The sequence below is a fragment of the Pygocentrus nattereri genome, chromosome 9 (assembly GCF_015220715.1).
Source record: "Pygocentrus nattereri isolate fPygNat1 chromosome 9, fPygNat1.pri, whole genome shotgun sequence".
NCBI classification, from domain to species: Eukaryota; Metazoa; Chordata; class Actinopteri; order Characiformes; family Serrasalmidae; genus Pygocentrus; species Pygocentrus nattereri.
Window position 1 is genome coordinate 36,252,914 of NC_051219.1, and position 15,000 is coordinate 36,267,913.

General features: G+C 40.4%; 1 protein-coding gene across 2 annotated transcripts in view; it reads right to left on the reverse strand.

The window, feature by feature from the left end:
* rerea (arginine-glutamic acid dipeptide (RE) repeats a) overlaps window positions 1–15,000 on the reverse strand; it is a 185,438-nt gene that overhangs the window by 169,345 nt on the left and 1,093 nt on the right. The gene's annotated exons all lie outside the window — the stretch shown is intronic.

Consider the following 15,000-nt stretch of genomic DNA (forward strand, 5'->3'; position numbering starts at 1 on the left):
GCAACCCCCAGTAATTTGCTTAAAAGGTGAGAAATGATTGCAATAATACAATAATTAATCTCCTCGTTGGGAGGAAAAAAAAAAAAACTGAGGTTACAAAGCTGCTTCCATTATGTTCCGATGCCGCTTTTGCTAACAGGCGAGGCAGGATTCAAAGAACACTTAAGATGACAAAAGAGAGCGCCAACTTCAGTGTCATCAGAAACAGGCAGTGATCTCGGAAATCAATGGCAGGATCAATAGCGAGCCTGCCTTCCTCTCCAGAGCAGCCGAGGGAACAGAGCACTTCGGCACGGGTGCCGATCACAATCAGGAAGGGCCGGTTTCGGCTCACCGATCCATGGGGGTTGGGCCAGGACAAATCTTGAGCTTCTTTCTCCATCGCTGTAACTACCTCATCTGCAGTCTTCCTGATGAACTGAAGCAACGATGGGTAATATAGCATCTATACCAGTATACCTGTTGGCATAATGATGTTTTAGCAGTAATGAATGGAGGACATGGTATAATCAGTCCTGTAGGTTTTAAAGATCTAAATAATTGAATTCATAGTTTTTGAATGTATTTTTAAATATGGCACGCTATAAGGGTGATTCAGAGTGCTTTGAAAGAAAAGTTGAAAATACACAAAAAGTACTGAGTATTCTTTTGATAAATTTGGTTTCTGTCTGGTTAACATTAATAATCCTTAAAAAAAGATTCCTTTTGGTGTAACTGTAAAAGAAGGAGAACAAGGAGAAGCAGTCTAATCAAAACAAGCCGGCTGTAAGCATGTTAGTAACACCAGCACTCCTTGATTAGCCTGAACTCCATTACCATCGATAAATGCTCCCTCTTTCAGCACTTCACACTCATTTCTGGTTAAAACCTGACACACTTTTGGTCTGTAATTAAAAGGAAGTTATCAGGAAGATATTACTAATGTATACAAATGACGGTACTGATATTAGTGTCGATACTGAAAAAAATATCAATACACCCCCCACCCCCGAGATTTAGTTGTAGAAAGTGAGGGGGACCCTCCTAATCTAAAGCCTGGGGCAAGGCACTGTTGGGGAAATAATGAGGCACTGTTTTTGGAGGGGGGAAGCCAACAGCAGCAGCAGCAGCAAGGCTGAGGCATCTTCATCACAACGCCTGGGTGAGAAAACAGTGCAGTCAGGAGCCGCTCTTTGCTTCGCTTAATTAGTATTTCTGCTGCTTCATTTTGCGCGAGAGAGGCAGGAAGTGGAAGGTTGATTGCCTTTTATTTCGCAGCCTAGCAGCTTCACTGCTCCCCCATCTTTATTACCCACGGAGCCTACAGATTTAGAGCAGCACTGCAAACATCAATTCCAATAATTACAAGAAACTGTAAGCGAGAGCACAGGCAATCGCTCATCCATGCACACAAGCACCCATTTTATGGTGATGCTCCCTTTTATGATAATATTTGACAGGAGTGTTTAAAAGCGCATGAGCATACACACACACACACACACACACACACACACACACACACACACACACACACACACACACACACACACACACACACACACACACACACACACACTTCAGACAGGGGAAATTAATGCAGGCTATACAGTAGCACTCAAACCAGAGAGGATCTCAATAATAACCTCTATAAGAAGTGGGCGATGTATGTCAACAAGATAAGAAGGGGGCTCTCCAGAGGGTGGATGTTGTGATGTTACAAGCCTACGTCGAGGCATTCGTGTAATTAAAGACAATGGTGAAACAAAGCAGCCTTTGCAGCGATGTCTAAGATGCAAAATTGTGTCAGCGACTGAGGCTTTGTATCTGGCACAGACTCAAAGTGTTTTCTAATAAAAATGCAATAAAATACCAAATCCAACAAAATACTCTTATTAAAACATTGAAATGTATTTAAGGTACCCCCCCAGGGAAGGCTGAAAAAAAGAGAACATGAAGATAAACATCATAATGATAAGCGAAAAAGCCAATTAAATTGTTCATGCAATATAAATCCCCCTGTTTTGTGCAGACAAATCTATCCGATTTGAATAGTAACACTTTTGACTTGCAGAATGAGCCCCCCCCCCAACATCAGTCCCACGGGAGCCAACGATATGCGCCGGAATTAATTTCTGCTTTCATTATCTTTCTTTCATAATAAAATAAGCACAAGTGATAACCACCCACTTTATGTAGCAATCAATACGTTTCCATTTCAAATACGTAGTGGACAATGAGCTTCGTCAAAACAGTCCTGTGTTTTGTACAAGCAGGTTTCCAAAGCTCAGAGAGGCATCTAACGGCACAGAAAATAACCCCCATCTCACCTCTCCTCATATACTGGGGCTAAAACTGCCATTTGAATAAAATCAATAATTCTGTTGACTTAGACTTTATTGCGTTCCTCTTGTCTCCTCCCGTCTGCTGATGTTTATTTCATGAGGCGGATCCTGTCCCATGCTCTCTTCACTGTGTGAAATCCCTAAAGGATCACTTAAAATAGTGGGGATCAAATTACTGCCTCTGCTCTCGACACAATGACTGACACCCTTACATTTTTCTGTCAGATGAATACATATTAAAGCTAATATTTCAAGCACTAAATTTTGAGTAGACCATCAAATTTATCGCCAGGCTTTTCAGTAGCCAATAAGGCCAATAAAAGCAGGTTCACTCTGTACTAGCGCTCTCTGGAAAATATGGAGAAAGACTCCAGGCTGACAGCCTTACAGGCTTTTAAGGTGGTAGTTGATTTTTAATTATTCTATCAGCCTGACGGTCTTATGTGACTCGTTACTTGTTATTTGATTATGTCGATGTCTGTTCATACTAACCAAAGCCTTTCTTTACACAGGGGCTGAAAGAAAGAGCAAGCAAAAGAGAAAAAAAAATGAAAAGAAGAAAGGTGGGAGGGACAGAATGAGCTGCAGGGAAACACTTCAATGATAAAAGTGGGTGAGAAAATCTTGTTTTGATAAGTGAATTACTGGTCTTCACTAAATTTCCCTGCATTCTCGTGCCAGTGGGTTCATTAAATGCACTGAAATGTCAACCTAATCCGCAGCGCCTTGCTTAAGACAGAAAAATGCAGTCACCTTTGCAGTGCGCGATCGCTCAACAGCTTGAGGCAACAGATTTATTACAAATTGATCCATTGGATAGCGCTGCTGCAGCTTATTGTTTACACTTTTCCCCTCTTCACCTCCCTCTCTCTCCCTCTCTCTCTCTCCTCCCTGCTCTTCCCTTCTCTAACAGCTGCACGTAGGCTTGCAAGGAGGAAGCACAATAGAGATAGCAACATATCCATGCACACTCAGCTTTTGTCTCTGGTGAAAGAAGAGAGAGAGAGAGGGAGGGAGGGAGAGGAGAGGAGGCGATGGATGATATATTATCTATTCTGGTAAAGTAGGGATGGGCGATATGGCACAAACATGACCAGATACCAGATGACCAGAAGACATTTTCACAATGCACAAAGACCCTTATTCATCAAAGCTGCGTAAAAAGGAGAGATATTTTACTGCATTTAATGACGTATGAACTGTCTAGATCTGATTCGTGAAACTCTCGTACGGTGAGGATATAACCAAAGATTTGAGCACAAATAATGAATCAGTTTCAATGTACAAAATTATGCCCCACCCTTCAATGTCTCATTTACATAGGTGCATTCAGCAGCTCATGAGCCAATGGTTGTGCTCATAGGTGAATTGAGTGTGCTGCTCCCCCTACTGACCAAACTTTAGTGTTAAAATTACCATCACTGCCAAAAGTAAAATGTGAATGTTTAGTTTTTAAGACAATAGAATGATGAAAACGTGTTGTGTAATTATTCCCCTAAAATAACATATTTAAACACTGTATTATAGCACTGTATTGGATGCTTCTGTACTAGCTGCGCTTTGTACGGTTTATTTTTTGGGTGAAGTTAGTAGTATACAACGAAAGCACAGTGTAATGTCATTAAAAGGAACCAGAGTAACACGTAAAATATGTATAACATGACACATATTGCCATGTGCACAAATGATTAGTATTAATGCTATTTTCTATGTTGTTCATAGTTTTGATTAACAAATTGCAAATAAAGCATTTTTTCAGATTGTTAAATATTTAAACTGAAATGAAACACAATCCTACCAGATTAAATTCATGAATCACAAAATTTTGCATGTGTCAATTTTACAATCAGATTTGGTCACACATAGCGATGAATATGGGCTAGTTTGTGTCATAATACTTGTAAGCTGGAAAAGACAATAGTGCCACATGGGGGGAGAAAAAAAAAATCATGAAACAAAAAAAATAGGAGATGCTTTCAATGTTTCACATATGGCAATGTATCCAGTTAAACAAGACCTATTTATCCTCCCTGTTCATTAAAACATGTAACTGGTCAGTGTCCTTTAAATACTGATGATATCCACTATGTGGATGCTCAGAAAAGCATGCTGTTGCCTACTGTGACAATTTATCACAATGACGATAATTGTTATCAATATCCACTTTCACATCAGTGTTATACTAAAGTTTGAATGCCCCGGACAAATGACATGTCTTGTTAATTAATAAATTCATTAATACATCTACACTGAACACAATTACTGTTTATCAGCTCAATTTAACATAGGTCTGAACAATTTGGAGAAAATATCACATTTTTCCCGTCTAATATTGCAACTTCGATTTAAATTGCAATTTTTTTATAAATTAAGATTCAAGCCTGATTTAATTTGGCCAAGACGACCAGAATATCCACCTCTTTCAGCTTGAGGCTTGACCCTTGAGTGTGCCAAACTGCAAGTAAGTTGTGGTTGTGATGTAAACATGTGGAGGTTTGGCTGCCTCTGATTGGTCTAACTCCTCTACAGGCAAAAAAAAAAAAAAAAACATAAAATGTGTCCACACCAAATAAACAAGTTGTACACTAAACATATGACAAAAACACGTAATACGGCAAGAGTGTTCAAATTTTTGCACATGACTTCAGGCGATGAACAACAAAATGATTTGTGGCTTTAGTACATTTAGTGATATTCTTGGATGACGAACATTCACAACGTAAATCACTTGTTGGGCGGTGCAGACAGTTTGGAAAGCTCACCTGAACTTACTGTATACTTTTTTTTTTTTATGCAAGTTTCCTTTCTGAAATTGTGCCTTGTCTGGTTTGCAACACTGATATGTTCCCAGAACAGCTCAATCAAAACAAGCTATATCAGGTTTGTGGGGTGCAGTGAAGCACATTTTCAAAGTTGGTAGGATTTCCTGAGCTCAAGATTCAATTCCATATTTGATACTCTGTGTTAAAAATATCACGATTCTTGATTCACTGATATACCAATCGACAATAAAATACACATTTTCATTTAAAAACAAAGCACTGAACGGTAGCAGGTTCTTGTGCAAAAATAATGATCTAAAACCATGATATGCCTCATAAAATCCTTAAACAGCACACCATCCTCTCTCTCCATCTTCAATTAGCGACATAAACCCCTTCCATCTGTCCACCGAGTTTATTCGGTGGGATGCATCTAGATGACTGTACTCTTAAAAAAAGAGGCTTCTTCAAGGGTTCTTTAGCAAAGAGAATAGTTCTATACAGAATTACACAGAACGGTGGTAGAATTACAAAAAAAAAAAAAAGATTCTATACAGCACCAAAAAGGGTTCATGTTTCATTACAAGCTTCACATCATAACAATAGCAAAATCCCTTTTGGTGCTATATAGAATTATTCTAAAAAAAATGTTCTATACAGAACCATATACAAAATATTCTACATCAATCTGAAGAATCATTTCACCAAACAACAACCCACAAGCATGCAAACGGTCAATTGAGCGTTCTTTACTAACAAACCCATGAACAACCATAATAAAGAGTGGTTTTGATCACTGACAGTGGCTTCTCTTGGTAGAGTTCTGTAGTTATTACACCCCTGAAGGTTTCTGTAGTATTTATTATTTAGCAAAAATGAGCAAACATGGATTTAAAACATAGATTTTTGGAATGGATGGAATTTGGTAATTTTGTGAAATATTTCACAAATATCATGACACTAAAATAACTATCATGATCCTGATATACAGTGCAGCAGGAGAGAGTGGAGTCACTAAAAGACAAGGTGTCTATCTGACGCTGCCTTGTTCATAAGTGGCCGCTGCTGTCAGGAGGATGTAGCCCCACCGCAAGGGCATAGCAAGGGCAGAGTGGTGGAGAGGCCGCGCGACGGCTTCTCTCTGATGACTCAGAGCTGATTAGAGCACACAAAGGCAGCAAGGTCAGTCTCCCCTTAGGCCCATAATTCACCCGTTTAGATCCCCACACAGTGCCCATTAAAACATCAGGGTAGGACTTGATTATCGCGGCACAAGCAGCAGTAAAAGAAATCCAGCCCTGGTCTGCCATCAGACAGAACCTTCCAAACCTGCTTTATGAGCCAATCCTGCAGCAGCCCAGGCTTTTATGTCCCACCCTGTGATGTCGCTCACTCTCACCCACAAGCTCTTTTTTAAAAAAGTGGAGGGGAAGAAGAGAAAGGGTGTGTTTGGGGGGAGACGAGGGGTGTAATCCTGTAGTCACACCCGGAGCCTTTAACGAGCCTCTCTCCACATGCAAATCAGACAGCTAATAAAGCAAATAGACAACCAGCAGTACAAGAACCCATAATGTTATTATTAGAGTTATAATGATACAAAAAATATCCACTCACATGACCCAGTGACTCTTAATTAAGTGTATACATCTTCCTTATTGATTGCTACCTATGAGACAGATCAATCACTTTATAGCCTGAGCCAACAGTCCATGGTGGACGCGGGCCACGAGCAATTGCTGATGGAGTATCGATTATCATTTACATTTCCTCGAGGTGTCAGGAAAAAAGCCAAACAAACGCTCACTGGGCTCAGACCCAGGGGTACTCACTGTTTCACATTTCAGCCACTAAAAATGAGTAGCCACCTGCCTTTGGGAGTTTTTCTCTGCATTCTTTTAATAAACATTTTGTCTCAATTCATAAACTGCCACAATAGCAAATGTGACAGTGTGGTGACTGGCGGTCCTCCCTGCTGAGCTCGTCCACCTGTCGCCTTTTCCCTCAGTTCTATCGGCTAAAGTTTGCCAGTTTCACTTGAAATCAGGTCTTAAATTAAATAAGGTGCTAAGTACGTAGGCCATCACTGTAGTAGCTAAACCAGAGGTGAGGACATCTGGTCCTGGAGGGTCAGATTCCTGCACAGTGGTGGTACTCTTTTTCAAGCACACCAGGCTCAACTCATCCCTTAATCACCAGGTTTAGTTAGCGAGAATACCACCAAACCGTGGTGGACTCTTGCCTTCTGTTCCTGACCCCTGAGCTAAACAGTACCTAATGACAAACTAGATCAGATATTTAATAAAATTCACCACAACAACAACAAATGTTATTCATTACTAAAGCATGCTTTTTAATGCAAACATGTTTCTATTATTCTAGCCACAGATTCTGCATTTTGGATTTAAGATGTATTGGCTTGGTGGCTTTAGTGGCTTTTTTTTATCCTTCTACTCTTGCTTGTACCAGTACTATACCTCGGCAGTGAAACCTCACCAGATTTAATACAGCAAATTGCAACCAGGCTACAGTCTGTTACTGAAGAAGAAACCGTTCAATAAAACTAATACCGGCCACGCAGCGCAAAACATCAGTTAAACATTTAGGCGAAATGAATGGCCCAGTGTGTTTACAGGGTACGGCACTGAAAAGCACGCATCAAACACAATAAAAATACCCCCGCTCCCTGCTCTCAGCCCATACTGTCACAGCTGCTGCATCTGAGAAAATTGTACTGCCTCCCTAATACATCTCCTCTCCGCCTCGCCCTCTCCCTCATTCCTCACATTAATGCACTTACAAATGGACAAACCAGACTGGAACCACTGTGTGTGGGCCTCTGTGTATGCGTGTCTACCCCTTGTAGATGACTGTGCTCTGGAAAAGGGCAGTATCTAAAGATGGTGCAATATTCCAGGAGGCTTTACATAAGCAGTGACATGCAGCTGCGGGCCCAGGCAATAAAACACTGGTTTGCTGTGTGTGTTTGTGTACAAGTGTGTGTGTGTGCGCGTGTACAAAGCTAGCCTCATGCAGTGTCATTACAGCAGGCAATCTCTTAGCTAATCAGCAGTGTCACACTCAGCCCCACACTCCAGTCGGCAGGGACGGCCCAATATGGCTCCATTCTCCCACAAGATGGCATCTCATTTTCCACTCTCTTTACTGACAACAGCCAGCCAGCCAGCCAAGCGGCTGCACAGCTCTTAAAACAAAAACACCAGTTTGTTCATAGCCTTTTTTCCCCTCCTCCTATTTTTTCAAAGCAGCCTAAAGTAATCCCGCACCACTTTCATTTTCCAACATCTGCTTTGGTTTTGCTTTAAAATTACAAACGTCACCACCCCGCCGCCCCCCTCCGATCCTGCAGGACGACTCCCCAAAGGAAAGTCTGTCTGATCTGAGACAACATATTGTAGTAATCTGTGAGAGGTTCTCATAATTTGCACATGCCTGTTTGATTCTTTAAGGCACTGCTGGCATGGAGCTCAACCATCGGCTCTGACCGCGTCTGGTCACCGCTTTACACCGGAATACTGCTGCAATATAACATCAGGCCCCGGGCTACAAGCCTCGAAACTGGAATTACTCACTAAAATGTCACACAATACCAACGCTTGAATGTCTTTGACGTTTATGGCAGTGTAAATGGCTAGCTTAATTGAATCTGTCCTATGTGCTATTATAACACTGCACTGCCTAAAACTGCAGTTAACATCTACGCCATCTTTGGAAAGAAATGCCATCTATTCAGTGACTACAGAATTGTATTCTCCTGAGCTGTATAACCTACAACAGTTAAGTCTACACTGGCCACGGTTAAGTCTAAACTACACTGCTGAAGCCAGCGATACCATATGATGAATTAATTAAAACTAAGATCGAGGACCTGTAATGTGTTTTTACTGTTAACATTTAGCTGCCTAAACTCTCATTTAATAAAAGCAGCACTGCTTACCAACTTTAAGCCAAGAAGTACACATCCAATATAATACAAAACAAAACAATGTGTGCTTTTATCATCACCCACATCATTCTGATTTCCCTGATCCAACATATCTTTAAGAAGCTTAGAAGTAACTTATTTACACTTTCTTTTACAAATTCAGTGCCAGAGCTTTCAGTTTCACATTACTGAAATCCAAGATTGTAGTTCTAAGACCATTTAACCACACAGATACATTTGTACTACTGATGCTACAATTAGGCAATCTAATGGACTTCATTAATCTTTCACAACAACTTTAACACTGGCTTGTTTAGTTTGGGTTCATGCTACCAGAAGATTTTTCTTTTAGGAGAGAAGTAATTTGGTCCCCAGTGGTGTCCGCTCATTAGGGCATCCCACTTTTGGTCCCACTTCGTTTATGCCAAGTTGTGAACAAAGGTGTTTAACATGGAAGCAGAGTGTCTTTTCTTTTATGTTGTATCAGATTTATAATTTTATTTGTAAAATGTGGTCTTCTGGTCAAAGACTACATGGTACAAACATATTCACAGTGGGGAACGGCTTGATTTTGTCCCCAACACTTTATGAAAGTGAGGTTTATTACAGGTCTTTTATACAGAAAGTCAAAATCTGTCCAAACATTTTCTAAAAACCTCACTAAGACCATCTGGGAAAGTGTTGGTCATTCGTCTGCCATTATACTGGCACATGACGCTCAGCCATGGAGCACTCCAGTATTAAATAACAGGTCTGTTGTGTACTACAGTGATGCAGACACTGGCTAAATAGCACGTTTTTTTTCCTGATCTTAAGGAAGTGAGTGGGTGAGTGCTATCTGACAACAAGCAAATGTCAACAAATCTAACTGTTCAGCACGATGCAAGATGCATACTTATTTTATACTTAGAAATATCTCAGTATATAAAACCCATCATTACAAGACTTGTTAGCCAGGTAGCCAGCAACTATAACCAAAACAATCTTTGCAAGCCTGTTCCTGACTGATTATTCAGGTTTCTCTCTCGTCTCCAGCACTTTTCAAAACAAAGTTATGCCCATGGTATAAACACAGACTACAGACTATAACAAAGGACACAAGGCAGCTCAAAGCATACTTGAAGAGTTCAGGGATCCAGCCTAAAGGCACAAATACAACACCCTAACGCTCCTGGAGGAAACACAGTTGTGAAGTTTTTTTTTTTCTTCCTACGTTCTAAGCAGCATTTAAAACCACATTCTCCTCATGACGCTCTAGATGAGACAGGATGTAGCATGTTTGCACGAACCTCAAGTTTTAAGGAGGTGAACAAAAAAAAAAAAAAAAAAAAAAAAAATGAAAAACTACAGAGAATCCAAGAGTCAACTGTCTTAAATCTACCCTCGCTCTGGCCACAGTGAGCCTGCTCCGCATCAGGAAGGGAAAAAGCTGGCCTGTCTCATTTCTGCCAGGCTGCCCCAAGTGTCAGCTGAATATCTTAAAACAACAGACGAGTGAACCGCCGCTGCAGCCAATTACCCTACTTTTGGCACCCGTAACACATGAAAAAACAGCTTCTGAGAAGAATGAGAGCACAGGCTTGTTGTGTGTGCTGTCAGCGAGTGTTGGCAGATTGTTAAATTTAATGAGTACACAGCAATTGAATACCCCATCAAGGATTTTTTTTGAGGAACACACTTGCACTGTCCAGGATATCAGACTTTGCTTGATGCTCTCTGGGACACAGACGTTGATTCCTAGCGAACACCAAGGGGAAAAACAGCAATTCGCAAAAGTGACGAATCAAAGCCAGTCTTCTTGTCGGAAAATGACAGCACAAAGAATGTACGTGTCAAACTAGGTGCATCTCTCTCAGATTACTTGCTACAGGTAAACTCAAGAGGAGGTCGATGAAGTACACATGCAGGCTAAGGAGTTAAAACTTAAAACATGTATTAGTTTACAACAGCTTTAAGCGTTAAGGAAAAAAAAAAAAAACCCAGACAACTCTATAACTTGCAAATGAAAAAAAAAAAAAAAAAAAAAAAAAATCTACCATCCTAAAACACAAACACCCAGGTAGAGTTGCATAAAAGCATCACTACAGCAATGTGCTGTAAATGTATGTTTGGTGATAAACTAATGAATATTGGTAGTGGGTGTACCAATCTTTCTAAATCTATTATGACAGAGTAAATATGATCGTGTGAAACCACCATCATGTTCAAAGGTGAGAGAGTGATATATTTCTGACACATGCTTCTAGATTATCTTTGCTTTCACAGAGGAAAAAGAAAAACACCATACAGCAGAGCAGTTGCCTTTTTATGAGGAATAGGAATAAACAAGATGCAGAAAATCCAACACAACAAACCTCAGCACTCGTCTATGGATGCATCAAGCTAACAATTCAACCTATTCTGACACTGTTTAGTAAAATATGTCAGTATGTCTGTTGTGATGTTCAGTGCTGGATCATATCGTATTATATGTCGTGAAGCTGCTACACCATGCCTCCAGTTTTCCTTTGCACAACAAATGGAGGCGATTGAGAGAACATGCCATATTGAGCCAATGTTGAGCCACGCGGCTCATACTGTGTCGGCATGGGTCTCCAGACAAGTGAACAAATCAAACCTCAGATCAAAGGAGCCATATCCTTGTGCCCGGGTACTGCATGGAAATCCAGCGTTTCCACTGCCTGAGTATTGACAAATCAACTTCAGTGCGCACACCAGCATCCTCATGGGATTTCCCCCAGGTTGCCTGACACTTCATAGGAAAGTACTTCCATTTACAAGACATTATTTACTGCTCTCCCTGCGATTGCTTCACAGAGGCTCTGGCAGCGGCTGCTCCAAATTGCCCTCATGGGTGAATTCTGAGCACACTCTAGCTCAAAAGATGGATTCACACTATGCCAAAAACACTAACCAGATTACTTCTATTCTGTCACTGGTCTCCCCAAGGCTTCTCCCTGTTCTGAAAAGAGAGGCAGAAATCCAGGATTGCAGGAAACAACATGATTGATGTAAATAATACAGTGAGGGAAAGTGAACACAGTAGGCAGCATCGCATTCTCACGGGGAAGTGCTAATCTTCCATGTAAAACCACACCAATAAAAGACCATCAGCAAAGTGATGGTTCCTCTTGGTCTACGCAAACGCTCACAGTTAACTGAGCCAACAGCCAGCAAGACAACACATTATGAGTCACGATCATTAGAAAATGACTGACGTTCGGATTTGTTTGTTCAGTGAACAAGATTTGATGGCGGGGAGCAACTCTAGACTGTCATTTCACGACGGAAAAACAAAAATCATTTTGTTTTCTTTATTTATTCTGTTTTCTGAAGCTGAGCACAATGGGTTGGAAGAAAAAAAAAATCAAATACATTGAGTCTCTTTAGGAGAGGAAAAATAAGCACAGCTGTGAGGAAGTGTTTGTGACACTGGTTTTGTTCAATTGCTGAAACACAGCTCCTCTCTGCAAGACCCTTGAGATCTCTTCATGCCCTCCAGCCAGTTGGGAATGATTACTAATAGATGCCTCCTACGCCGTTCGGCTGCCTCTCTCCAGTTCTGTGTCACAAAGAAGTGAGAAACATTTTTTCACCGTGTTTCCAGCCTGGCACAAAAAAGAGCAGCTCTATATTAAAACAATAGCCTGATACTAGTGCTTTAACTCGCATGGCGCAGCTGTGGCACTTTGGTGAACATAACTAAGAAAGACAGAAGTTAGATAAGATTCTTAGTCATAATCCATTACGGATTTGAATGTATTCAATCTGAATGTAGAAATAATTTCCACATGGCTAAAATAAATCATAACACAAGTTTATCTTTGTTAGTAAATTCTGGCAGCGTCTGTCTTGGTGTAATATATCTTACAAACGCAGAAACTACTAAGACATTTAAATCATGTAAACAGAAGGCATCGCTTCTTTTTTCATTGTAGCTCCGGCACACTTAAAGGCCTAAAACACTACCAGTGATTGAATTGTAAAAGCCCTGGAGACCTAATAATCTCAACAAAGAACACTCCACATGTCCCTGACATGACTATCAAGAGTCAAGATTCTTTTATTGCTACACAACAACATTAAGGGTATTTGGATCTGGTGTTCAAAACCACAGTAAACAACAGACAGCAGACAAAGTGCAACAGAAGACAAGAAGGTGCAAAAGCAGTTTAACAATATAAATATCACACATATGCTCTCTTTGGCAGACTCACTTCTTAAAGACTTAAACCACAAAAAAAAAAATCTTGAAAGTCAAGGCTAAAGTTGCAGTCACTGAAGAGTGAAGTAAAACTCACAAAAACACACAACTGATTCACATCTATGTGTAGCTCACACATCAAACCACAATGATCACTATGGGCAACACCAAACAATCAGTTTACCAGGCAGCATAGCATGTCACTGCATTTTAGTAGTTCACATCATAGAAGACTGAGCAGTCAGCCATGAGATTTGCAAACATTGTTAAAATGCTGTTAAAAGCTGCATTATCACTTCTCACTCCGTACATAAAAACAGTGGTGCAAAAACAGGCTGTTTTAAACTGGTTATCCCTGTCTGTTCAAACAGAAGACAAAGTCACAGTAACAAAAACAGCCAGTTTAACTGTAAGGGATAAAGAGAATTCGGAAAACGTTCAGTAAAAATTAATTACAGCTATTTTTAGTACATGAACACAAACAGACGACCACGAACAAGAGAAACAATCAAATAAGAAAGCATAGAGCACTGTCCCTTTAAAGCACACGCTCTTAGTGAACTGTTAAGAATCAGCCTATAAGACACTAGTAGTCACTGTGAAAGGGCTGCTAAGAAAACGCACCCCTGGTTAAGATGTTGAGGGGATTTGCCACAGAAAACGCTCTCCATCTTCCTCCAATCACAAGCTGCTGAAAGCTCCATTTGGTCGTGGTGCAACACAGTGGCAGGTGGCCATACAATTCAGCCTGTGTCTACTACACATTGAATGGACTGGAACACAATGACATGATTATGATCTTATTCAACAGTGGGGGTAAACATCCAATTAAACAAGCACCCTCACTGAAACACAGGGGGAAAAACAAATACTAAAATGTTCAAGTTATGGATTTCAAACCCAAAAGCTGTCGCTCACGTATTGGTCTGACTGTAAAAGCTGCAAAGCTGTTGGAGTTATCTAGATGGCTGAAAAGATATGCTGTAAAATGACTTATTAGGAAGACAACAAAACCTCCTGTGGTGCTGTAGACACTTCATTTTTAATATATGTTAACAATTACAAAAAGGATCTCATCAATAACATTACACGGTGTTGTGAATAAGCATGTCACAATTGTTTTGAAGGGCCTGATCATAATTATTTAAGCTGACCACAATTATTTCACACAGTTGTTAGCTTTCCTAATCATGTTTACAGATCAATTAAACTGAATGTGGACTGGGTGCTTATATCAGCTGGGATGAGACAAATGCTTTTAAATAAAAGAAAGCAGAAAATTTCATGGCGCTAACAAAAATCATCTTACTCCGACTAGCACTATGAAGCGTTTAGATGGATGGCAGCAGTGAGTAAAGTTTTTGTTTGAGTTTGAGCCAAGTGTCATCAGTTGGGAGCTACTAAGTATTGACAGGAAAGAACAAAGACAGCCGATCAGCCAATGCAGCACTTTAGGCCTGCACTTTAATATTCACATGCAATGAACAACAAAAGGCAAACTGTTCTCAATTGTTTCCATATCCCAAACTGTTGATCCCAATTGTTTATACATCAACTAAAACACTGATCATGACAGGCCTACCTGTACACAAATATACAAATGCTGACACATGCAAAATGCAAGTATATGTAAACATAACGACCAGTACGGGTCCTGTTCACGAATAGATAGATGGTCGTTTTGCATTTCTTTTTGCTGTTTGAGTTGTTTTGCACAGTTATAAACGCTTACACTCTTCAACAGCTTGGCTGGAGAGGTGAACCTTCAAC